Source organism: Plectropomus leopardus, chromosome 14 (assembly GCF_026936395.1).
Source record: "Plectropomus leopardus strain MGB_pleo_1.0 chromosome 14, ASM2693639v1, whole genome shotgun sequence".
Classification (NCBI taxonomy): domain Eukaryota; kingdom Metazoa; phylum Chordata; class Actinopteri; order Perciformes; family Serranidae; genus Plectropomus; species Plectropomus leopardus.
In genome coordinates this window covers 28,893,917-28,920,203 of record NC_142189.1, presented here as the reverse complement: position 1 = coordinate 28,920,203, position 26,287 = coordinate 28,893,917, and the positions used below count along the sequence as shown (strand labels likewise).

General features: G+C 38.6%; 1 protein-coding gene across 4 annotated transcripts in view; it reads right to left on the bottom strand.

Annotated features, from left to right (window-relative positions):
• Positions 1-26,287, bottom strand: part of lrfn5a (leucine rich repeat and fibronectin type III domain containing 5a) — a 259,011-nt gene that overhangs the window by 147,476 nt on the left and 85,248 nt on the right. For 2 of the 4 annotated variants that reach the window (XM_088087411.1, XM_088087410.1), the window contains exon 1: positions 9,916-10,862. The exons of 1 other annotated variant lie outside the window; for it this stretch is intronic. The gene's annotated coding sequence lies outside the window, so the exon portion shown is untranslated. Of the gene's footprint in view, positions 1-9,915; positions 10,863-24,286; positions 24,308-26,287 lie in introns of those variants that run through there. One more of the 4 variants, XM_088087413.1, reaches the window with a different exon arrangement.

Here is a 26,287-nt window from a genome sequence, read left to right as displayed (position 1 = left end):
TGTATTTGTGCTATTTTAATCTATAGGCTTTTCTCTACTGCTGCAGTGACTCATTTCCCATGGGAGCATTTATATTTCTTCATTTCCTGATCATAATCCCCATGTCCTGTGAATGGGGTCCTATATTCCCACTAATGCCGGCATGGCAAATTTACAGTATATGAATGCGTATAATGAATAAAGTGCATTTGATTGATAATTTAAAGATCCACCATATGATATATCTCTCTTTTTTCACCATCTTAATGTTCCAACTATTACAACCAGAGCGACATGTCTTAAGAAAGGAGGGCTGGTCTTTATTGTTTTTATTGATTATTTAAACTGACAAGTTGAGAATGCACTGTTATTTATGGAAAGCCTGGGGGTGTATTTCCAAAAAAAAAAAAAAAAACCACACATGCTGCACATATACAACATCACACCTACATTGGCTCAACAGTATGGCAGTATTGGATACTGTTTGTAATATTGTCTGTACATACAATAATCTTATGTATATAATGCTTTTCAAATGTTTGGCTTTTAACCCTTTGAAACCTTGAGCCACATCATTTCTTCTTTTGTTGATCATTGTCCTCTTCCCATTTAAAAAAAAAAAAAAAAAACATCAAATTTCTCAGGTTTCAAAGGGTTAAGGTTCTGCCTTTCTTGAAAGGACTGAGATTGAAAGGACACTTGGCTGCAGAGTAATTAGCCATTTTTTAATCTATTCTTCTTCTTATCACCCTGATCTGTGTTTACGACACATACTCTGGTTTAGTGCAGCCCTAGAGTTGTAAAGCAACCAACTTGAGAGATAAAACCTTGGCAACATTCAGGGCGCTGACACTAAACTGACATCACATCATGCACAATGGCCATAACATGTTTGTTTGGCACAACACACAAATGCAGCTCTGCAGATAACACAGCCCACACACATTCAGCATGCTTTGCTATCAGCAGCTGAGGACACACAGGCTTCTAAAGTTGCACAAACTCAGCAAGTCTGTCAGCCATACTATAAGCAGAGAAAGGCAAGGATGCATACGATAAATGCTAGTTCAGATAATGTTAACATCAATGCGCAAGATGTAAGTTTTTTAAATGTTTATGCCCCAGTCCGATCCTGCCAGGGCTGCCTACAAAGTGAATTTCACAATATTTTTCAAATGGCAATACTACAAAGTGTCTCTCTCAATTGACAAAAGCTTTCTCCAGCACTGATGTTTCACACATTTCACCCTTGGGATTTTTTCAGAGGAGCTACTGTACTATTGGATTGAGTAATCTAAAGCAGCATGTTACAGAGTGTGGGCCAGTATCATAGACTGAGTGCCATGTGTGCTGGTGGAATCCTCTAGGGACAGCTCTGTTGGAATATTTCTAATTAGCACTTTGATGACTGTAAATCGGGTCATGTATAGAGAGGAAAGCTTGCATTAGAAATCCTCTTTATGTTAACTAATGTTAACTTCTTGCTAGTGATGGGACAATATGCACTGTTTTCACAGATCCCGATAAAACACACTAACAATAATATGATAGTGGTGCATTGTCGTGTCAGGATGATCATGTATATTTTGTCCAGCAGCACCCAAAGAGACTGCTGGCATACCACCAACAAAAAAGTCAGACACAGCCACTGCTCAATTCAGTAAACATGCCTTTTTCCATTAAAAATATGTAATTAATAAACATTCAGGTATAAGACAGTGTTAAGACTAATGATCAGTTCTGAGTTTAATGAAAATCTACGGATGATAGCAGTTAATATTTCTGCATATTTCCTCCTCTTGTTTTTCTTGTAATGACTGGACCTTTTTAGACCTCTGAAAGTATGAAAATAAAACCTGGTAATAATCTGCTATATAGCTGGGCAATGTATGGATATTATATTGATATAATAATATAAGACTTGATGTCATCTTAGATTTTGGATATTGCAATATCTTAAGTGTTGTCTTTTCTGGTTTTAAAGGCTGCAATACAGATGTAATTTTCTGAATTTACCAGACTGTTCTAGCTGTTATTTGCCTTTACCCGCTTAGTCATTATATCCACATCACTGATGACTATTTATCAAGAATCTCATTGTGCAAATATTTTGTGAAAGTACCAGGAGTCAAGCCTGCAATATCGTTGTGATGTGAATATTTGGGTATTTGCTCAGAAATATTGTGATATTAAATTTTCTCCACGTCATCCACCCCTCATCTGTAGAAATATCCAACCTGTGAAGAGGGTTCACAGGTAGCTTTGCTCACAAGCCCAAAAAGGTTGGGAAGCACAGATTTAAAATGCTATACAATACTCATGTTCTTTATATCTTGGGTGTACACTTCATCAGTGCTAATTACTATAATGTATAGACAGAACGACAGAAAGACAGATGCAGTGAGATTGTTGGCAATGAGCCAGAAGCCTCTCTGCATTGTATCACGTTCACCCATGGTTATCTGTCCTGAACACAGCTCATTATCGCCCAATGTGTCTCACATCTGTCATGTCACCAGCTCCTCATGCTCACACCGTCATACACACACAGACACACATACATCCTCCCTGCTGGCCTCCTGAAGCAGGATCTGGTGTCAGACACGTCACGGCTGATTCTGAAACAGCAGGTATGCGGAGAGAGGAAGGGGGAGTCGGGAGGCGAGAGTCATGTAGGTGTGAGAGTCATTTAACTTACACAGAAAGGGAGGAAAAAAGAAAGAAAGAAAGAAAGAAAGAAAGAAAAAGAAAGGTATTTATACAAAGATGATTTGTTGTTGCTTTGGTTAAAAAGGCGGATGAGCCCAATTTCCAAAGACGCCACACAAACATAAACAACAACAACGTACAAATCTATTCTAATGTAATCAATGACTTTGTAATGGATTTTAAGCAGGAACTTAACTACAGCTACCAGCCAGCCAAACACTAATCCTGCCTTGGCAAAGACTAAAGGCTATTTATTTAGACTTACAGTGCTTTATCACTGGTGCCAACACATTATAGCGGCAATACTTCCTGTATGTCAACAACACATTATTCCAGTCTTATTATATATATTTGTGCTCTTTTAGGAGTGTAAATGCCATAAAAGTACAAACAACAGTATTTTATTGGAGTTATATGTAAATTGTCATAACAGTTATAAAATCAATTTTTCAAAAAAATATGAACTAGAACTCTGGATGGAGTCAGAAGTGTTGAAAAAAGGCTTTTATGATTATATTTTGTAAGCTACTGTGTGTTATATTCTTTATCAGATGAAGGGGGTTAAAGGCTAGAAATGTAGGCTGAGGTATTACCTGGTCAGTTGACGTGTCAAATAAAATCTTAATTCAACTGGAAATCACTGCTGAAGGCTTAAGTATAGGCGTTATGGTCAGTTGTCTTGGCAGCTGTTAAAAGCGTCACTGCAAGTTATTTTGCAAGTTATAAACATCAGAGAGTTTGCTGGTGGACACCAGAGGAACAAGACTTCCTCCACATTGTTCTTGCCAAATCAAATAAAAACAGACTTTTCATTCTGAATATGTAATAAAATGAAATGAATGACTGAAACAATGCCAATGACTGACCATCACCAAGTAATTCTAAGTTTTAAAAGAAATACCATAACTTTGAGTAATGCTTATCATCCTCTGTCAGGTTCGCGAGGTCTTTCTGAAACATGGCAGTGGGGAATAAGAAAAATAAATAAATAAATAAATAAATGACTTTTCATTTGGCTGTAAAAAACTTTTGCAATGCGTCATTCATGTTTATTGCGCTCATTCAGGGGCTGAACTAGGAGTCATGTGCACACCAACAGATAACATAAATACACACACAAAGCGTCTGACCATGGCATTGCTATGTCTACTTCAAGCTGTATATGCATACAGTCGTGGTCCATGGTCCTGAAATGTCTGCTTCAAGCTGCTCCTGCATACTGTAGCTGACCGTGGTCATGAAATGTCTTCTTCAAGCTGCTGACCATGTGGCTGACCATGGTGCTGAAATGTCTAATTCAAGCTCCATCTGCAAACTGGTGCTGAAATGTCTACTCAAAGCTACATACACGTAATCTGGAACTGTCCATGATGCTTTAGAATCTTTCATTTTGGGGGTATGTTGCTGGCTGTTTTGCGAAAACATAACCCCCCGTTGTACACAAACAAAATGTATACAGAGAAAATGGCTGAGTGATACAGTGCAGTCGGATGGTAATACAGAATGTGCTCTATTTACTGTGTCCTTCAGCATATCATATATGAAATGGAACAATACCTGTGAGGTTAAAGTGCTGACTCAGTGCTTAAAATTTGAGGGTGTTTACATCCAAATCTAATGAACAGTCTAGCCTTTTTCATACATGGTCCCTCATGCGCTAAAAAGGTCCCCAAGTCCTACACAATGCATTTAATATGGATGTAAACATGGCCAAACACACTTATAGCAAGTCAGCACTTTAACCTTATAGTATTATTTTCGAGTATTTTTCTAAGGAGATTCAAATTGTCATACTTTGTCTGCTGCAACATTTTCAATATCTTCTCTTGATTAAATTACACGTTATCTTTATTGTATTTGTGCTATTTTAATCATGTCCTCAACAACAGACTTCTCCAGTTTTATGCACTTAGCGGGAACACATGAACACAACAGAGATCTGAAATTTAAGCCTGAGGCCCACAGTAGCTGATTTCAGCACATGAGGACGTGGCATTTCCCTTTTCTTAGTGAGTGAGTTAAATTTGAGTGGCAGAATCTAAACCAGTCAAGAGCAGACAAAGCTAATCTGAACAATCGTATAACAACAAATGCTCAGTGATTTGCAGTAATGCCCAAAATTGCATTTTACCAGTAGAGACAAAAGGAGCTGACATGGAATAAATGGTAAGGCAAAAATTCAACTGGTTACACACTATAGCACCACAAAACATGGCTCTATCACCGAGGTAACAAAAATTCCATATCGCCTACTAGATAACACAGCTGCAAAGTGCACACTTGAAGAAGGCTCCTTCAAAGTTGTTCTTTTTTTGTTTTGTTTTTTTAAAGCTGCATCCAAGCTGTTCCTTTTTTAACCCTTTTTAAATTTAAAAATAATTATAATTATTTTTTATTTATTTATTTTACAAAATAAAGTATAAATTGACAAACCATTCCTTTGATGTTGTTGGCCTTCAGCTTGTGTCTCAATAATCTCAATGAGCTGGCTGTTTATTTTCGTTGTTTGTACGTCTCTTTTGTGGATTACCCTTCATTAATAAATAAGTAATGCTGGCTTTTTGATTGCAGAGCTACAGTACTTTCAGTTGCGAGTACTCAGTGAGGTTGTAGTGAGCTCAGCACCGCTGTCTGTGTCTCCCTGGTGCAGGGCGGAGACCATGCGCAACAGTTAAAGGCAAAACACGAGACTCTCACACTGAGCTGAAATGAAACCGGTGCTCATCACTTCAGTACATAATGTAAACAAACAGTCTCATACTGCTTTTTTTGTTTATGGTGTGTGGTGTTTTGCGGTGGGTGGGACTCAGCTGCTGCTTGTAAATCCAGCAGAGAAAGGACATAGACAGTTCAGTGGAGCAGAGAAGACACAGGCTGCTCTCTGCATTGCTTTGTATGAAAGCAAAAACATCAGACAAAAAACAAAGGAACCGATGCTCTATAAGCTAAATACTCCTGATCTGTCAAAAAATGCCTTGATCGGCCCCCAATCCGAAGTTCGAGATTGGATCCGGACATCTCTAATTTACATGATCAAAAAATAATACTCTGCTTCCATGTATCAATACAATGTTGCCACACAAAAATATTGCAATACTATGCTGTATTATTTTTTTGCCTGCCCCTTAATACAGGCTACCAGATCACTCTCAATACAGGTTCTCTGCAACTTCTTTTCAGAATAAAACTCTGAACCCAAAAGGTTCAGTCTGAGCTGTCAATCATTTGTGGTCCATCTGGTAGGCTGGTGTGAGTAATGGAGAAATTATAGAGGGTCTGCCTTTGTTTTCTCCTTTCAGACCCACTGATGGCATTTTAAAGACATATTGTTTTAGCTGACGACCACACAGTCACACACACGCACACACGCATCATTCTGAGCACCCGCAGAATAAATCCAGATGTCACAGCGTCAGGTCAGCTTCCTATAAGGCCTGCCTCTCCACTGCTAATAGGAAATGCTCCCTAACATCTGTGGTCTCCATCTCTCTGCTATCTCTCTCTTCTCACTGTCTCTCTCTCTTCCCTCTCTCTCTCTCTCGCTCTCTCTCTATCTCTCTCTCTCTCTCTGGCCTGCTCTCTGTCTGTCTCTGAGCAGTAGAATAAATTGAATTAGAGCTCCACCACCCACTCCGCAGGATCCTGCAGCCCTCTGTCAGATAGCTAAACAGAGAGAGGAAGAGAGAGGGAGTTGCAGAGATAAACAGAGGGCAAGAAGAAAGACGGGCATAATAAAAATCCCCCCGCCCCTATAAAGAATAAAGAACAGTCCTTACAGCCTCTTTACTCCCCTGTTAACAGCCTGATAACAGCTAACACTTTTTTTTTCATTTTTGACACAAAAATAATAAGAGAAGGGAAAACAGAGAATAAGAGAGATATTGCTTCACTTATACATGCCATTATGGAGCAGGAAGTTATCTTGCACTATCAAGAAGGCAGTAATACCTCAGTCCAGATGTTTATTCATAAATTCTGCACATGTTAAATGGCATTCATTTGGCAGTGCAATAGAGCAAATTAAACCTTTATAACTAAGTGAAAGCCAGGACTAGCTCTGAAAATACAACCTCCTTCTTCCCCTGTCTTACACTCCCAGTAAGAACTCAAAACACAATCTGTAACACAAATGCATTGCCATTCATCCTGAACCTAATGGCACAGCAAAACGCTCCTTTTAGACATAAATAGAAGGCTAAACACAACTAAAATGGACTGAAAATCACCAGTTTCCCTCCCTCACTCAGTCACCCACACTCTTTTTCTAGAGCCAGGGATGCATTTGCATAATGCCTCCATATCCACGGGCCATTAGCACCAGTATGAGTGGCTCGTGTGCATAAATTTATTGCCTTGATCAATCAATGCGAGCTACTGTACCGGTACAAACCGATGAAAACTCCAATCCAGCCAAAGATAAAGCCACGAGATGGAATAAAAACATGTCATGACATGCCAAAGTCCTCAATTAGAGGCTCTTTAAAGTCCACAAACCCTGGTTGGAAAATTAAAATGTTAATTTGTAATTTGAGATAATTTCCACTAATTTGGTGCACATTATAATTAAATTGAATAACTTCTCATTTGCAGAGGATCCCATAGAGCTATTTGCAAGGACCTGTGTCAGCACAACCTACTTTGATGCCAACTGGCTATAGAAGTAGATGTCTAAGATTTTAGTGCAAGTGCTCAGGAAACCACATTTTAAGGAAATACTGGCTTTGACAAAAGACCATGCATGCAGTCATTACTCATTTTTAAATACTACATGCAAGCATATCCCACGTAAACAATGTTTATTTCATTAACTGTGGCTTGATGCCATGTTTCTTAAGCCCTTGGTATGTTTTGCGTATTATCTCCCCATAAAGAACACATCCGTGCCGAAAAAACAACAAGGATTCAAAATCCCAATCCATGAAATAAAGAATCAATACAGTTTTCTGTGTTTCTGAAAAGCTTCCATTTTGGGGGTGATCCAATTCCATTCTGTAGGCGGGAGGCAATATCAAACCTGCCAACCATTGAACACTGAATGAAAATGCAAAAATATATAAGGTAAGATCGCTTTGAAATGATTGGCTGACAACCAGCTTTACATATGGGGAGAAATACAGCAGGTACAGATGTTTGTTTTTTTTTTGTTTGTTTGTTTTTTGAGACATATGGTTTTCAGAATTTACCATTTTATTTTATTTTTAAAAGGAGAGTGTAGGGTCACATTGTATGTACAGTAGGTCTTCCAAGATGCCAAATTCATCATGTTTCCTGCTCCAACAGGATGTGTACAGTAACTATACCCTTTTGCTAAGAGGAAAGCGCAGAATGCTTCCACTAACACAAATAGAATAGCATGTAAACAATACTGCATCATTTGTGCTGAAAAGCAGCATTTTCATAACTCCCACCTACTTGTTTGACTATTTTTAATTTAAAATAAATACACTGTAAAATCAAACATGTTGATCTTACAAAAAAAAATCTAGAAAACCGGTCATCTTGAAAATGTGAGTAAAATGAAGTTGTTGCTACTTGAAAATGACATGTTTATTTAAAGCAACCTTTTAAGTTTTCGCAACTTCAGTAAACCAAGTTTACTGTGCAATATATCTGTATTATGCTGATTTGTGAACTAGTCAATTATATTTGTATTTTCTTAAACACGTTAATGAAACAGAACTTGCGGGTGTTGTAACTTCATCTTCGGCAAAATCCTCTTTGTCATGTTCAAGTTAAGTCAGACTACGTTGGTTTCATGGCGTTGCTAACACTTAGAAAGAACAGGGTAATTTCACTTGTCATTTTTAAGTAGCAAGAACTTAACAAAATTACATAAATACAGCTACATTTTGAGTAACAATTAGATTTTTTTAAAAAGTAAACATGAATTAAGATCAATAGTTATCTGTACTTTCCTTTTTCAAAGCAATGGGTTTCCAAACTTTTAAGTAGGGTTTACCTTGTTAAATTTTAGTGTATCATAATTTGCTATTTGAAATGAAAAAAAAAAAAAAAAAAAAACATAATAAGCTTCACTACCACATGTGAGTGCAGATTAGTATTAATAGCAAATTACACATATTCACAGTCAGTGTTTGGAGAAATGGTGAATGACTGACTGAAATACACTAAAACAGCACAATTTTAAAAATATAGTAGTGTTAAATTGAACTGCAATGCACTGGACACTATTTTCTTCACTGGTGTCACATAGCCAGTACTGTATGACAGGACACGCGCGTGCACGCGTACATGTCATTATTTGAGAGTTCTGCACGTGTACTCACTGCACTCAACACATGCACACGCACGCACACGAACATATATCATCACAATCATCTAGCTGTGTATCATTAAGTTATGGGGCTGGGGTTCAGGTGCGCACGCGCACACATGCACAAAGGAGCAGCACATGCATCTTTAGCGTATATGTGCTGTTTTGCATCAGATTTTTAGTTCACAGTCGCGTAAAATAGGCTGTAACCTCACACACCTACAGGAACACACTAACAGAGGACACGGTCTCTCTGTGCAGGTGCAGTATGTTGCGCACAAAAAGGGGTCGAGGCGCGGCGTTGTGCACGCGTGCCTTCATACAGCTATCCTTAAAGTCTGCTAAAATTCTCCTGTAACCTCCACAAACATTTTAGTAACGTTGGTGGAACCCCCCGCGCGCACGCTCACACACAAGTTATTTTCTATCTGGCAGCACCAGCACGCGCTACTGAGTGTGCGCGCGCGTCCACTCACTCACACAGACACACACACACAAACACACACAAACACACTGACGTTTATTCACAGCACACAACCGGGTGCAGAGCTGCTGAAATGTTGCCCACTGAAAACTAGCCTACGTCTGGGTCCACCAAGCACGGTCTCAAGCGCGAGGGCGCCCACAAACACGCACGCGGAGCTCCTGGAACTTGCACCCGGCTCAATTGTGACCTTGTAATGTTCTCAGTGCTGGCTTTTTTTCAATAATCAGGAGCACCTGCTATCCAAATACACCCTCTGTGCCTCCCTCGCGCCCAGTTTCAGCACCCAGACTAAACACATTTGCAAGGATATGTAGAAATAACTCCCATTTTTACCCTCAGCAACCACCATTCCTGAGCGTCAAGAGACGCAGTCAGAAAGAAAGAAATTGAAGAAGCAGATAGACAGGAGGAGGAGGAAACTGAGCCGTCATTTTGCAAAAGAGATAATAAAGAGTTTCAACTTTACCTCTCTCCGTATGTTAGTGCTCCGTCGTACCAAGTGTCAGGGCGCAATTATCTTTCCAAATCCCATCATTTGAATGCCGATGATAGTTGTAACTCCACACAAACAGGCTCCAGAGAAGACAATATGCCCCATATATGTGTGTATCGAGGTAAATAATATCCTTTGGGTGGCTGTAAATTCCGTATGGGTTTATAGTTCAAGCCTGTCTTCCAGAGGGGTGCGTCCGTTTTGCATTCTCACAGCGCCCGACCACTACATCCTCCTCTTCTCCCTCCTCTCTCTTTCTCTCTCTCCCCGTCTTTTCCTCCCGGTTTCATCCCTCCATCCGCGGACTGAGGGAAGAATCCCATCCGAGAGAAACTGAAAACAGCCCCCCTTTCCCCTTCAAATGCTTCTTTTCTTCTCTTTTTTTCTCCTCGCGCTTACTCCTTTCCCACCGGTCGCTGTCCTCGTGCAGGTGATATAGGAAGAATTCCACTACAGGAAAAATATCTCCAAAAAAGGGCGGAAAAGTCTCAGTATTCCAGTAAAAAATGGACAGAGTTTGTTGAAGACTCCTAAAAATCCACCGTAGTACCTTTCCAGGTTTGTTGGAGACCGTTTAATGTTTGAAATAACGGATTTTTGGGGGTTTTTTTGTGAATATTCACTTCGCAGTCGCGAGCTCCTGGCTCTCCCTCCTCTCTCTCTCTCTCTCTCTCCGTCTCTGAGTCTCTGCTTCCGTCGCTCTCCCTCCGTTAACTCGAATCTGCAGTCTGGAGTGAGAGAGGTGAAGAGAAAAACATAGAATGAAAAAATAAAAACAAAGACGAGGTAACGTCCCAGTTAAGCTGTCTTCCGGTCACTCACACCGAAGTGTTTAACGGTAGAGTCCCGCTGATCCTCAGTCCTCCCCGCCGGTCGCTTCTCCCGCACCGTTAATCCATATAGCGCAGCGGCATGACAATTGTCAGGTGTGATCAAATCAGAGACAACCACTTCCTGCCACAATTTTCAAAATAAAAGTCGTCTATTGGGCATTATATGACTTCACCAGGAGTTCCTACAGCTCACAGCAAGTGGAATTTAAGACTATTTAAGAAATTTTCAGCGCCACATTGAATGACATGTAAGAGATATTTATATATTTACTTAAATATAAAACATGACTTTTGGGTGACAGCGATGCAAGTGGTATTCTGTGATTTTTAGATATATATATATATATTTTTTATTTTTTTTTAAGTTACCTATTATTTGGAGATTTAACAATGCAATGCCTGAATAAAAGATTCATGAAATCATACCTTTTTATATCATAGCACTTTTAAGACTTATGAAAAATTAATTTAAGACATTTTAAGACCAATGAAGGCTTTATTTTTAGACCGATAAAAGCAATGCCTTTTAAGACTTTTTAAGGATGTGGGAGATCTTTTTTTACTTAAATGTCACAACCAGAGTGGCAAGTGATTGATAAACTGCTTAGGGGCCCCAGACCTTAAGGGGGCACCAACAGCTCAAAGTTTAGTGTATGTATGATAGGTGGAGATGTAATAAATTGATGTATAATGGCCCATGTTACCTAATCGTAGGACAATTTTTCATTGAGAGGTCCTGTGTCAAAAACAAATGTGAGTGATTTCAAAACATGTATGTTGTGATCCCATGCTTTTCCTAAATAAATATGTTTGCTTTGAATATCTTAACATGAAGGTGGGCCATAGAAACACAATGAACACAGATGTGATAATGATGCCAGGTATCAAAGGGGGCTCATGGCTCATTTTTTGCCAGGGCTTTTAAATGGATTCATAAAATGACTGGTTCAAAGAATGATGCCAAGACATCTGGGAATCATTTCATCAAAATCACCCAAATAGAATAGTAAGTAATTATTTCAAATTATTAAGACCATTACAAGGTGCTAAGCTAGCAATCTGCCTATATCATCAAGAAAAGAAAAATAACGAACCCAAAGAAAGAGTAGGTCATCTCTCAACTCCAATATCTACCAATGCTTTTATTTTGAAGCAAACATCACTCCATTTCCGGTCAGCTCCTTAATAACCCCGTCAGGCTTGACGCAGCTCTGAGCCTGCTGCATGGAAGTTGTTGAGACCCTCTGACTCGCTGTATCGCGCTCTGTGGCAGCCTACACCCTCTAGCTGGACATTAAACTTATACCAAAAAGATTGTTTCAATAGAAACATGATATTAATCATGCTATCAGTAGTCAGACAGGGCTCTTTGAGGCTTCTTCTCCTCGCAGTCTCTGCTCGTCATTCATTCCGCACATCGTCGATAAAACTAGAGCGGGGAGAAAGTGCGGCTTTTCTGGCCCATTTGGGACTGTACAATACCGTAAAACCAGATATATATCAACCCCCTCCCTCCTCCTCCTCAGCCAGCTCTGCTCCGGTTTCTGAGGAGACGTTTCTTTGTTTATAGAGGATGAGTCTGAAAAAGAAGGAGAGCTACTGATTCTCTGCTCTTATAGAGAATGTTATTGTAAATGATTTAGAGGAGACCAACCAGGAGAGTAGGGACATAGGATTAAATCCATAGAGTTTGTGAATGAAGTTCATCATCATCGCAACATTGATGGTTTAAAAAAGGTGCAACATAGATCTTTTTCCCCAAATAAAAAGGTTTTGAGAGAAAATGAAAAATTTCCATTTGCAGGTTGGAAATTTTCCTCCCAATGGGTATTGCAAGGTGTGATTCTCATGTTATTATTGTATTGTATTGTATTTTATATGACAATGAAAGGTAAAATTTAACCTGGAAACCAAGTTTTCAGTTTTCTTGTGCTGCATTTAGGTACCTTTAATGAGTATATAAATCTGACAAACCTACATAAATAAGTGTGATTTCTTTGAAAGTATGGAAAAAAAGGCAGCATTTTGCCAAGAAATGTCCTGAAAATGGCAAAAAAATAGCAGATTCAGATTTTTTTTAAAAAAGCTAGGGTAAAATTTCCATGTTATTTTTATTGTGACTATTAGAAGTTTTGTAATTATGTATTTAAAATTATGTTAAAGAATAACATTTCCTTAAGCACCTTTAAGGTCATTTCCTAGGCTTTTTATTATTGTTATTATTTTGTCCTTTTATTCTTGGCTTTGTTTTTTTTTTCCTAATTCTAAGGAAATTTTCTTGTACTTAAAAAAAAGAACAAATTTTGTGCTGTTTTTGCATCATTTCTTCTTAACTTGCCCATTGCCTTCTTTTCATGTTTTGTAAGGAAATAAAGCCAATCTGCTCAGGTTTCAAAGGTTTTAAAGAAATGCAAATGATAGTGTGATAATCTGCAACGAAAATAATATTTCACACTTTTTTGCAAAGGTGGATCTTTTAAACAAACGTTGCATCTGATAACAAATTCAGGAGTTCACAGGGGTGTACTGATGCAACTGTTAACATCTAAGGGACAATATCAGCTCTCAGTGCCATAAAGACAAAAGTGGAGATATGAGGTTTCTGCAGGGCACTGATAAGCCAGCTGGTGGTCTACTGAAGCAGAGACGGAGAGGTGTATGGTTTGAGTCCCTGGAGCTGGAGGGGGAAACCAACAAAGTGTTTCCCAGCAAGGGAAATATTATCTCAAAGCTTCTTGAACACATGAATGTAGAGCAGGACCTTGCTGGCAAAGACTACTTTGAAATCTGAAATTCTCCAACCAAGTGAAAGAAATGCATGGCTAATTGTTATTTTGACCTCTTTCCACACACACACACACACACACACACACACACACACTATATATATATATATATATATATATATATATATATATATATACACACACACACATTTTTCAACACAAAAGTATTATTATTTTTAAGATTTTTTGAAGGCAATTTCTTTGTTTTTGTTTTTCAACTTAGTTTTTTTTTTTTTTTTTAACAATTTCTTCTTAATTTTTAGGTTGTTCTTTCTTTTGCTCATTACTTTTTACCAATTTTTCCATATAAATCAAGCCAAATTGCTCTGGTTTTAAAGGGTTAAAATATAACACTAACTGATGAATTATCTCATATTGTTGAACTAACCTTTAAAGTGTTGGTAAGGCCTGTTCATCAAAAAAAGTACATTTTGATTCATTGTTCATATTGGATGTATTGGTGTTGGATTGTATACATCTTCTGAGGGTTGCTGGGCTGGCTAGAATTGAGAGAATTTTATAAGTGGCACGAATGAGCTCCTTTAATTAAAAAAAAAAAAAAGATGCTGAATTAGGTTTGTGTGACAGCGGCATGTTATAGATGTTCAATTAGAGTGTTTACAGCATGTGGGATTAAGTGCTGTGAATGTCTTTTGATGTTTAATTGCCAAATTCTGTTGCCGTGTCTCAAAACAACAGCGATCAGTTGCACCAATAAAACACATCAATTAGACTGGAGACACTTGAGGCCCCTTAACTGAAGTTGCGATCAGCGCTATTTTGATTTGATTTAATTACATTGTTTGTTTCATAAGAGTGAACACAGAAGATGCATGCATGCAAGATTTTAGACTTTTTTTCCTTTTTATTTCATCTTATCATTTCTCTGCTTTTATCTGAGCTGAGCATAAAGCTCCTGCAACACGTGACCAGCGCTACCTCGGCGCCACAGAGTGATTGGTCATGACAATAAAGCGGCGTAATCTAACCTTCAGGCTACTGCTGCTGCCAATCAGTTTATTGATTGGCCCTTAACAGCTGTTAAAGTCATTGAGACATTGTTAGGTGTCTGATGGGATAGCTCCCAGCTGAAATCACTATTCATTTGTTAGCCGAGTGATCATAAATGTGGGCAATCGATGATCAGTTAACCATTTAAAGCCTAATCAGACTCATAAGTTCCTTTCAAGACGTGACTCCATTTAATTATATAATCAATCCTAAAAATACCTCTTTGTTACAGTTCAGGGCCATCAGGGTGCAATAAATGCTATTTTTTGTTTGTTTGTTTTTAGCATAAAGTGACCATGGTGGGCTTTAGAGGCTGTAGAAGTGTTGATCACCGACCAGTTAACAATAACTCAACTACATGTAGATATTTTTACTTTTTAAATGTTGACTTTACAGCTTTATATTTCCACTGGGAGCTGCCTCAACCTGCTCATTTTGGCTAACCGTGCTTTTCCAATGAAATACCATGACCTTTTCTTGCTGTGTTTGTGGTAACAAAATCATTTACTTTTTTAAATTTCCAACCATGTTTGCAGTAATAAAACCAGGTAACATTAATGACACATCTGGACAATCCAGTCATGTTTGTGCCACCGAAACTTAATTTTATTCTAACATCACATTTGGACATTTACGGCTGATTTTATGGTGCAAAACAACAACAACAACAACAACAAAAACGGGTATTTTTCAACGACAAAACGTGACATTTCCAGCTATGTTTATGGTGACAAAACCTGATACTTTTAAAACGACACTGGGACATTTTCAACTGTGTTTATGATGACCACACTGGGCATTTCAAGCCAAAACATGATGTTTTCCAACTCCAACAAAGTGATTTTTGAGCTTAAACCTAACCACAAGTCAGCGTTCTCACAGAATACAATTTAAAACTGAGGTGTAAAGACGTGAAGCCACAATATATCCGCAACACACAGAAATGCAAAATGCCGACGTTTATTCTGTGGATTGGCAGCTTCAACAAGTCAGTTTAGATCTGTGAAACATACACCACATTTATACCTTTAAATTCTGGTCACACATAGAGGTACTGTATCTGCTTTAGGAGAATTTATGGGACAGACATTTGCTCACAAGATTCCTCTCCAGATAATGACTGAATTTAAAGTAGACTCTCAGCACACACTTAATCCTCAAATGCTATTTTTCTTTCGACAATTTACCCCTATTTCAGTGGAAAGAGATCCTTGCAACGGTGTCTCGGCTCCACATATAGACCACTAGAGATCCATTGAATAATATGTCCTCTCTTATAGACCCTAAAATTGTTTAAACTTACATTTTATGAGATTTATAACGAGGGGTTTGTCCTTAACAAGCACAGTGTCACAACCGGTCACTGACCAAAGCCACTAAAACTGTAGGCTTCCAGTGGTGCTGATCAGTGCATTGATTGTCTGATCATCAGGGGACCATGTTGGAAACCACAGTAAGACTGAAATAATTGGATGGCTGGGTGGAAATCCCCTCAGTGTGACTTGGATCAGTGATCAGAGGGGCAGACATCCAGTAACCAATTCAAGATATGGTCTGATGTACTGTAAGGTTCAAAAACTACCAACAATGTTATCACTTCAAAACATTTCCTATCAAAAATAAGCCTTTTAGAAAATCCTTCACATGTTACAGCAGGTACGCATGATAAGCACATGATAACAAACGTGATAAATCTTATACAACTTCAGCAATACTGGTTGTACACGTTAAACTGTACATCTTTAAAGTTGTCAACCCGCACTCTTTACAGCAGAGATATTCAACTTGCTCTGTTTGGGGGCCATTTTTGCAAAATGACAGGAGACTAGGGGTCATTTGCAGCAGCCACATATATGATTTTAGGATTTTAGGACAAATTTAGGACATTTCTTGGATTTCAGGATATTTGCAGGATTTTAGGACATTTCTAGGATTTTTTGACATTTTGAAAGTTTTTAAAGATGTTTCTAGGGCTTTACGACATTTCTGGGATTTTGGGACAATGCTAGGATTTTAGGACGTTTATTGGATTTAAGGACGTTTCTAGGATTTTAAGGACATTTTGAGGATTTTAGTTTGTTCTCGGATTTTAGTTTGTTCTCGGATTTTAGCACATTGTGAGGATTTTAGTTTGTTCTCGGATTTTAGCACATTTTGAGGATTTTAGGACACTTATCAAATTTTAGGACTCTTCTTGATTGTTGGATGTTTTCAAGATTTTAGGACGTTGGTAGAGTTTTATGACGTTTCCAGGATTTTAGGACTTTTCTAGGATTTAAGGATGTTCCAATGATTTAAGAACATTTCTTAGATTTTTTTTAGATTTCAGGTGATTTCTTGTGTTAAGGACATTTTTCAGATTTTAGGACATTAAGGGGCTCGGCTGGGACCTCTGTCTGGGATTGTGGGGGGTCCACTTTTTTGATAAACAAGCTCATTTTAATGCTATTTTATGCACTCTGTCACCTTATTCATACTAAAAGTAAAAAAAACAAAAAACAAATCCCAGTATGAATAAGTTTATTTTTATAGTGAACTAGAAAATGGTTCGGGGGCCACCCTGCAATCAGTTGGGGGACCAGATTTAGCCCGCGGGCCATAAGTTGAGAGTCAGTGCTATAGAGCTAATCTTTTAAATTCTCTTCACCTGCCAGCATTTGATTGAGTCAGACAGCATTTTCATAGAACTGGCTGCCACTAAAGCTAAAAAAATCCTATCCCCTGGTCGTGTTTGTGTCATAACTCTACCCACTGAAGCAAAAAGCTGAAGATGGGAGCACAAAGGCACTGTCAGTATCAACATAAGCTGCTGAAGCTTTAGCCCTCTGTCACTGTGGATCAAGCTATTGATTAGCTGTTATGGCTATTGCAGACGGCAGCAGGTCATATTGGCTGGGATCCTTTTGCACACAGATGAGCGGTCAGGAAAGTACACACTCAGCAACAACTTAAAGCCTCAATCCAGGAATTTTTCCATTGCCTCTATTACCTACACATTCATTTCCCCCTTAGTGGGGTGTAATGGCCTCCGAAATAACATTTAGAGCGTGTAATTGTTCTGAAACGTTTAGGGGAAACAATACCGGCTGCACTAGATGTCCCTGTCCAGCTATTCAGCGAGCTAAACACTTGAGCTGATAAACACAAGTGGAGATCAACTGTTGTGTTAATGCTACACATTTACTACAACAGTAAACTGAATGCAAATGTAAAATTTTAAGGCATCCTACTGCTTCCACAGTGAGTACAGTTTTGGGCTGCATGTAACACATATTCTCACACTTGACAAAATATCTGAACATCAGGAAGGCCAGAGAGCAGTGGGGGGGGGTAGTTGTGTTTTAGTGAGTCATCTCTGTGATTTGTTGTTTTTTGTCATCCATTCCTTTGTTTTAGCTATCCACTGGTGTCAGGAAAAGCTTGTTTACCAAGAGGTTTTCAGCCTTAACTCATGGATAGATTACTGAACAACCCTACCGAGGCCCTCGCCTTCACTTGCAAAATGTACTTTAAATCATCCAATATACCAAAATGACCACATACATAAACAAACAAACAAAAAAAAACAAACAGAGACAAAACTGCAATGAAGAAACACAGATTAACTACAAAAAGACACAAAATAACCACAAAGAGTACAAAATGACTCAAAAGACACAAACCAACCACAAACAGAAACAAAGGGACTACCAAGAGACAACAAAGAACCACCAAGAGGCACAAAATGACTCTCACGAGACACAAACCAACCGCAAACAAATCAGCTGCTGGGGTTCTCACCTGCACCAAGCCCTGGCAGCACATCACTCCAACCCTCATCCACCTTCACTGGCTACCAATCGAATTCCGCATTAATTACAAAATTCTCTTCCTCACCTACAAATCCCTCCATGGCTTTACCCCTCAGTACCTCTCAGACCTCCTCCTCCCATACACCCCATCCCAGAACCTCCAGTCCTCAGACTCAGGCCTGCTGTTCATACCCACGCCAGACTCCATACAGTCTGAGACAGAGCCTTCAGTGTCACAGCCCCCATATCTGAGACATCCGAAACACTGCATCTCTGAACATGTTCAGAAAACTCCTCGAACACCATCTGCACCACAGCCCTCAACCTCACTTAACTCCAGTCACTCATCTTTGTACCTCTATTCAGTTTGTGTTCTAGTTTGTGTCACATTTTTTTTCAACTGTGTAAGGCGTCCTTGGGTTTTTAAAAGGCGCTATATAAGTCATTATTATTATTATTATTATCATTATTATTAAACAATAATTGTTTTGAATAGGCCCAAAACAACCACAAAAAGACCCAAAACAACTACAAAGAGACACAAACCAACCACAAAAAGACACAACATAACTATAAAGATACACAAACTAACCACAATAAGACACAACATTACTACAAAGAGACAGAAAATGACCACAAAAAGAAATAAAAACACAAAAGGATGCAAAATGAATACAAGAGGTGCAAAATCAGAATAAAGTCTATGTGTCTTGTTAATGTGTAGAAGTGGTGGTGTGTGTTTGCACTGCTGTGCCCAGGGGCCCAAAATCAACTGTCTAAACCTAAACACAATGTTGTTGAAACATACATAAATGTAAAGTTTAATGTATCTACTACATAATATTGTGTTAATGTAATGTATCTGTGGTTAGCAGATAAATACAATGACAATATTTATTCTGGGGATTGTGTTTCTGGACCACTCAAGCTGAAGGGACAGGTGATGAAACAGGCTGAGATTTTTATGTCCCTGGACACTAAGATCAATCACAACGTCCTTCACACAACATGTGGACAAGGTTTACAAAAAACAAAAACACAATGCATGTTTCTCCTGATGAGGCAAGTTTCAATGTCAGACAAGACATTTTGTCAGCAGCATTTCGATCACTAATTAAATCAGTCCCCACATTCGACATTGCATCCTGGTGCAACATCCCTGACAGGAAAACATGGAAAGAATTCAAAGGAATCATTGAGCATGCAACCAAAATCTCCAGCGCCACTCCAACCCAACTCTGAGACCTTTGCTTTTATGCAGTAAAAAGAAACAGACTTCATCACTAAGGACCACTCACACCTCCTTCAAAACTCCTTTCAGCTACTCCCATCAGACAGCCGCTTCACAGCACCTCTGGCCACAAAGAGAACTCTTTTATTCCCAATGCAATATCCATTTTAAACACGGCCAAATGGAAGAGCTACATTTCAATGTGGTTTTGCTCACCTGCTCTAATGTCATTTTTGTGAGTTTTACTTTCTATTTTGTTTGTGAGCCCCGAACTCAGACAATTTAATGTCATTGTGTGATAGCCAATATTTTTTTTTTCAGTTGAACTAACAATAGTCTCTTACTAAAATCCAAAGCATGAGTGCATTTGTTTGCTGTTAAAAGTTTACTAAAAAAGGCTCCTTCATGGTGCTAAAGATAGTAATGAATTAAAGTAATTTGACATATTGAATATTGAACTATACATTTGCTGAAACAGTTTGCTTTTGCCTGGTTAATCTGCATCTCGCTCACTGGCTTCACTTATGAACAAACATGGTTTGATCTGGTTCTGGAGGCATCAATCCTGCCATCTCTCATCTAAAACCCAAGAATGTGTAATAGGGGAAGTATATATATAGGCCTATATAGTAATCTCTTGCATACAGCTCAGCGTATGGTGAGGGGAAATAATTACAACTCAAGTAGTGTAACTGGACGTATTAGTGTTGTTATGAGATATTCAGATAACTGACAACATGCAAAAAAAAGTAAACATAGAAAAGTAAACTGTGGCAATTCTTAGCCGAAACTATGCATTATCAACACGGAAGCCAGACTAATGAGTAATCCCTCATTGGCCTTATTTGATCCCGTTGTGGAGCTCAAGTTAATGAGAGTTCACCCTCATTAAATTCAGCATAGTGGCTAAGGTCATTTCAGCATCTTGGACAATAGGCCAGCACATACAGAGAGAGCTGCTGTGAGGAAAGAGTGAGGTTTTACTCCTGAGATCAAAATGTTCAGCAAATTTATTTCTGACCGTCAGATAAAAGCTGTTCAGCACCACGGACAGCACCACAATCACCCTTTTCACGCTTTTCAAGGATTAATGAAACATCAGTATGCTTGGTGTTACAGAGAATTGCACCCTGCAGCTGTCCAGGAACACAAGTGTGCTCCACCGCTGACATCATTGTGTCCACAGTCAGTACACCATTTGCTCTGTGGCTCCAAGCTAACACTTTTGCAGACAATATGTTGCTGTTGTAAGACATTACAACCTCTGACTACGGCAACGGCATCCTTATGTTCAAACTGAAGGCATTAACGACAGCAGGAGAGTGAAGTAAAATAAAACTGTGATCTGTTAAGCTGCAACCAGATGAAAAAAAATGCCTCCTGTAGTGAGGCACTTGACACAGTTGGTCTTTTATGCTGTTGAATCATCTATAGTGCATGAAGCATCTACAGATACAGTATGAGGTTCATTAGCAGCCAAAGTTTTGACAGCTCTGACACACTGAGCTTTGTTCTAGAATAATAAGGTTGAGAAACACTTTCTCCCCATACTACAGCATGCACACTCTCTCTCTCTCTCTCACACACACACACACACACACTATACGGCAGAACCTTATGGTTGACGTTGCACCACCACTGTGAAGCTAAAAGCCTACATTATACTCTACAACACTTATTTCTCATCACCGTCAGGTAGAAACCTTGTATGTCCCAAAAAATAACAAATGTCAGGAAATAATAAAAAAAAAAAAAAAATTTAAACTGAACAGTGTGTCATCAGAGTTGATATTGTGTCCTTAAATGTGGTCAAATATTTGCATGTGTCATTATATTGGGTTTTTTTTTGTTTGTTTGTTTGTTTTTTTTAAACCAAAATCAAGATCAAATGAAGGTTTTTGATTTGTGAATCTCAAGATACTGTCTGTCACAGGTTACAGAGTTTATTGTAGATAGAGAGAAAGACACAGACAGATAAACAGATAGCAAGACAGATAGACAGATAGATAGATAGATAGATAAATAGATAGCTAGTTAGAAAATCTATTGGGGACCGTTTTGGATGAATAAACAGCAAATTCTAGAATAAACTGTGTTTCTAATACACTGACTTATTTGTGGCAGGCACAGTGAGAATAACATTTTATCACCACATATTGATTCTCCATTATTTGTACTGAGTATTTCATGCGTTTTCTGATATGACACAAAAGCTTACTGAAAACAAATTTGTGTTTCCTCTGATATGCAGGAATGACCTGCTTTACTCTGCCACTGATTGGATTACCCTGACATTCTCACCCTAACCTTAAACAATCCCATTTCTCGAGACTAAACCTAACTAATCCAACCAATGAAAGCAATGTGTTGTAGCCAATCATAGGGAGAGTAGGGTGGGTCATTCATTTGCTATCCTTTGAAACGCCAATGTCCTTACTGGACTTAACCACCCCATAATGCACTGCTGAACTTCAGACTGTCCTATTCAGACTAAGAGGTAGATGATTCAAAATAATTAACTGTTGGAAAAACGAAAGACGGCCAGTGATGTTAAGATGCAGTTAAGAGAAAAGGCACCAGAGCTTTACATTGCAGGTATACACTATAATGTAGTGCAGAAAAAATATGTTGATATTAACTTGCCTTTAAATAATACTGGAAAATATTAGATTGAATGGAAGAATAAATGTTGATTCACATTTGCAATAAACAAAGTAATTAAATGGTAGCTTGAATGGAAACACTGAATGAAACAGTCATGTCAAAAGCGTTTTGAGTGTGAGCAGTCTGCTAATGGCACACTTAATTTAGCGAACAGTCTGCAGTATATACTGAATATGTAGGTAGTATGCTGTATGTAGTGTGCAGAATGTTACTATGCAAACACACTAACAGGCTGGTACCTTTGACGTTTTATTGAGGAACCAGAGGCTTTCCGATTTTGTTTTTTAGTTTTTCCACTGAACTGTCCTACTATGAGTCACATTGCAATGTCTATGGGTAAAATAAATAGAACGTTCACTTCTGGTAATCAGGGTTATGACCTACAGTGCACGCTCACCCAAACAAAATATTGCACCAATCAAGTTACAAGTATTTAAATTGTGAGTCAGCACACTGGAAAAACACTGACGAAGTTTTGCTGCGAACAAAATAAATACTATGATAAAGTACAAAATAAATACTACAATAAAATACAAAAATAAAATAAAATAAAATAATTATCATAACCAGTTTATTTTAATTTCAGTTTGACTTTAATACATTTTCAAACGTAGCATGAGCAAGCCCTGATTATGTTACTTTATTCTTTTATTCATAGTAACCAATTGCCGTTGACTGATGAGCTTTTACCTGCTGCCAGTTTTCGATGCCTATCAGCTGAACGTGATGCATTTCTGTCCAAACATTCCTCTCATTATCACCCGCTCTGCCATATCTCTGCACGCATACATATTACCAGGCAAACAGTGTTGTTAGTCATGTTCATCTTGTCGTGCGACTGTGCTTCAGGTCACAACATCTGCTCTGTAACCTAGGGAACTGCGCATATGTGTATGTATGTGTGTCTTTGACTATGTGAGTGGTTTCCTAAGCCAGGTACATGTTCCATTCATGGTGAGATCTGCTCCTTACTCTCTGCCTGGCAATGTTATCTACTCTGACTTAGATAAGGCTCCTAAAAGTGTGTAGATGGTGTGTGTGTGTGTGTGTGTGTGTGTGAGAGAGAGAGAGAGAGTGTGCACACTGCCAAACAGATAAGCCTTCCCTGCAAGCCTCTTATTCATGCAGCACCTAACAAGACAAGGCCACAATAACTCTGAAACCGTCTTTGACTTGTTTACACTTCAGCATGACCAAAGAGAGCCAGTGCGCACGTGTGTTTACAAGCATGCCTCCATTAAAGTGAGTTAAAGTGCGTGTTACTACTGTGCTTACATACATGCTCACGCGGCCTTTGTGTGTGTGTCGACATATTTGCCTTCCTGTATTTTGTGTTTTTGTATTGTGCCGCGCGTCTGTTCTTGTGTGTGTGCACCCCGACAGATAAGCTTCCCCTGCAAGCCTCTTATTCGTTCAGCGCCGAACAACAACAAGGCAGGCATTACTAATAAACTCAGCTTCTGCGCTCTGATATGAGCAACGAATTTAGAGTTTTTCAAAGAGGCTCAGAGGGGTGAGGCCGGCACATTGTAAGCCTCAGAACATTCACATATCCCGGGAGAAACAAGGGTGAGGGAGACAAGGTGTAAGAAAAAAGTGTGAGTAGGAGAGAGAATTTTTTTTTTTTTTTGCATGGCCCCATGCAGAGTGTGAGATAGACAGACCATTATTGTGCAAAGCATGGCCTATAAAGCATGAAGAAGAGAATTGTAACACGCCATTAAACCTCCCCGTCAATGGCTGCGCACAGAAACAAAGCAAAGACAGTGTGTCCCATGACTAATGGAGTTGTCAAAATGTGTCATCACTTCTTATTTCATCAAAAACACGTGAGGAAATATGTTCCTCTTTTTAACCTTTAATTATCACATTGTGCTAATAAAAGGTTATTTTTTAACAGTAAAAAGCAGCAAAATGAGTCACACTTTGTGTTTGCCATAATGCGGCTGGTGTATATTCCAACACCTTCTCATCCCAACCTGTGAAGCAGTGCCGCTCTGTCAGTGATCTTCTGTGTCTACTGCTTACCTTCCTTACGCGTCAGCTGTTTACGCTTCAGGATGCTGTTACCGTTATATCAGCAAATGGTGGGATGAAGCAGCAGGTCCTTATGTTTACACAACAGCACATGGCAAGGACTGTTGGGAAAATAAATAAATGAATAAAATAAGAAATTTTAAAAAACAGCAAAAAAAAAAAACCCAACAAAAAAACCCACGTACATTTATTACCAATGTATGCTAATGAGTTAGACTAATGTGGAAGTTTTTCAGTGCTTATGTTGTTGTGTGTATAATTTTCAGCCCACTGTGACTGCTGTAAAACAAACATGTTCTTCAGTTGTTTCAAACCTCATTTGTGATTCAAATCCCACTGCAATGCAATCTAACAAAAGTTCAACCTATATAAACTTTTTTTTCCCTGGTGCTGTGCTGTATTGAAAACTGTGTGCTTATTATTAGACCTTCTCTTCAGCACTTGTTGAAGCTTGCTAAAGTAGGAAGACATATATTTTCTGACATGGCCTCGGAATTTGACCTATGTATTTAATGCTTTTTTTTTATAATTGCTTACACACATTGCTGTATACTGGACTCCCTTTTTAAAAACTCTTCACGCAATTCTTTTTACCAACATGTATCATACACACCTCAGGATCACCTCGTGGACAGCATTTGTCATTATATAATGACCTTAAAGCTACAACACTAACAACAGGAATACAATATGTAATACTAGGATCTTTAAAGCAGCTTTTATTTAATCTTAAAAGTAAACAAACGTATGATTCCATCCATGACTATCTTTTGCAGATACATTCAAAGATCCAGCATTTATCATGTCAAGTGCTGATCTGATCATATGGATGTTGGTATAAACATTATACATCCTGTCTGTTTGTGCGTCATCATAGCAATATGTGGCACTGGAGACATCGGTTGTGGCACAAACTATCACAGAAGCCATTTTCAGTGCTTTTTAATGCCCCGGGCCCACATTTTTTAAGAGATGGTCTCCAGTTTTTCCTCAGGAAGCTGCGTTTGGGATACTGCTGAGACCCGGTGGAAGTTAGCCATTAGGCTTAAATAAAGCAAACTGCAGTCTAATTTTAGTCATTTTGAGTTGTGTTATGTTTTGAAACTACATTCAGTAACTGTTTTTAAAGTATGTAAACATGCACAAAATGAAGTTTAAATATACAGTTTTCAGTGGTGGTTGAACCTGTTTTTTTTTTTTTTTTTAAGCTTTGCTTAAAAATCATAAATTCAAGTTAAGAGTGAAACCTGACACTCAGGGAGCAAAAACCTCAGGCCACATCTGGACAACTATCTACCCAATTATCAGCCTCACACTTATTTAAAACACTTCTCCACATTAAAGAAAGAAGTCTAAAATCATGTAATTTCTCTGCCATTTAAAACCATACCTATGACTAACTGATCAAAAACACGGCTGTCAGGTACACAGACACTTTGATGCACCAGGGTAAATCCATAAATCGGGCGTAAGAACTATAGGAAGGCAACAAATAGGTTCATCATATTCAACACAAATGGAGGGAAATATTGCAGCCAGAGGAAGAGGAGGAGTGAGAGTGATGAGAGGGGGAGCATGTGAAGGAAGAGGAGCAGGTAGAGGAAAAGATAGACCTGGAGGAGGATGTGGAAATGACTGACCATGTTGGGTTGACACTGAGAGAGGCGGGAGTTCAGCCCAACCTCAGCAGATTTACTCTTGCACCAGAGGAATCAATAAATGCATGGACGCATGAACAAAGTGGAGAGAAATAACTATTCTTTCAGTAGTGCAGTATTGGCCATGTGTGTTGTGCCTGGTCAATATATTTATGTACTTTAGCTATATCACCTTGTAAAAATGAGATTGCATTGCATTCACTGAATGCCTTCTGCATCAATGCATAAGAAAGTGATCCATAGTTCAGTCCACACTGACATCTGTATTGCTGACTGTGAGAAGTTTGAAAAAGTCAACATTTGGACGTTTGGAGAAAAACAAGTAAACTGCATT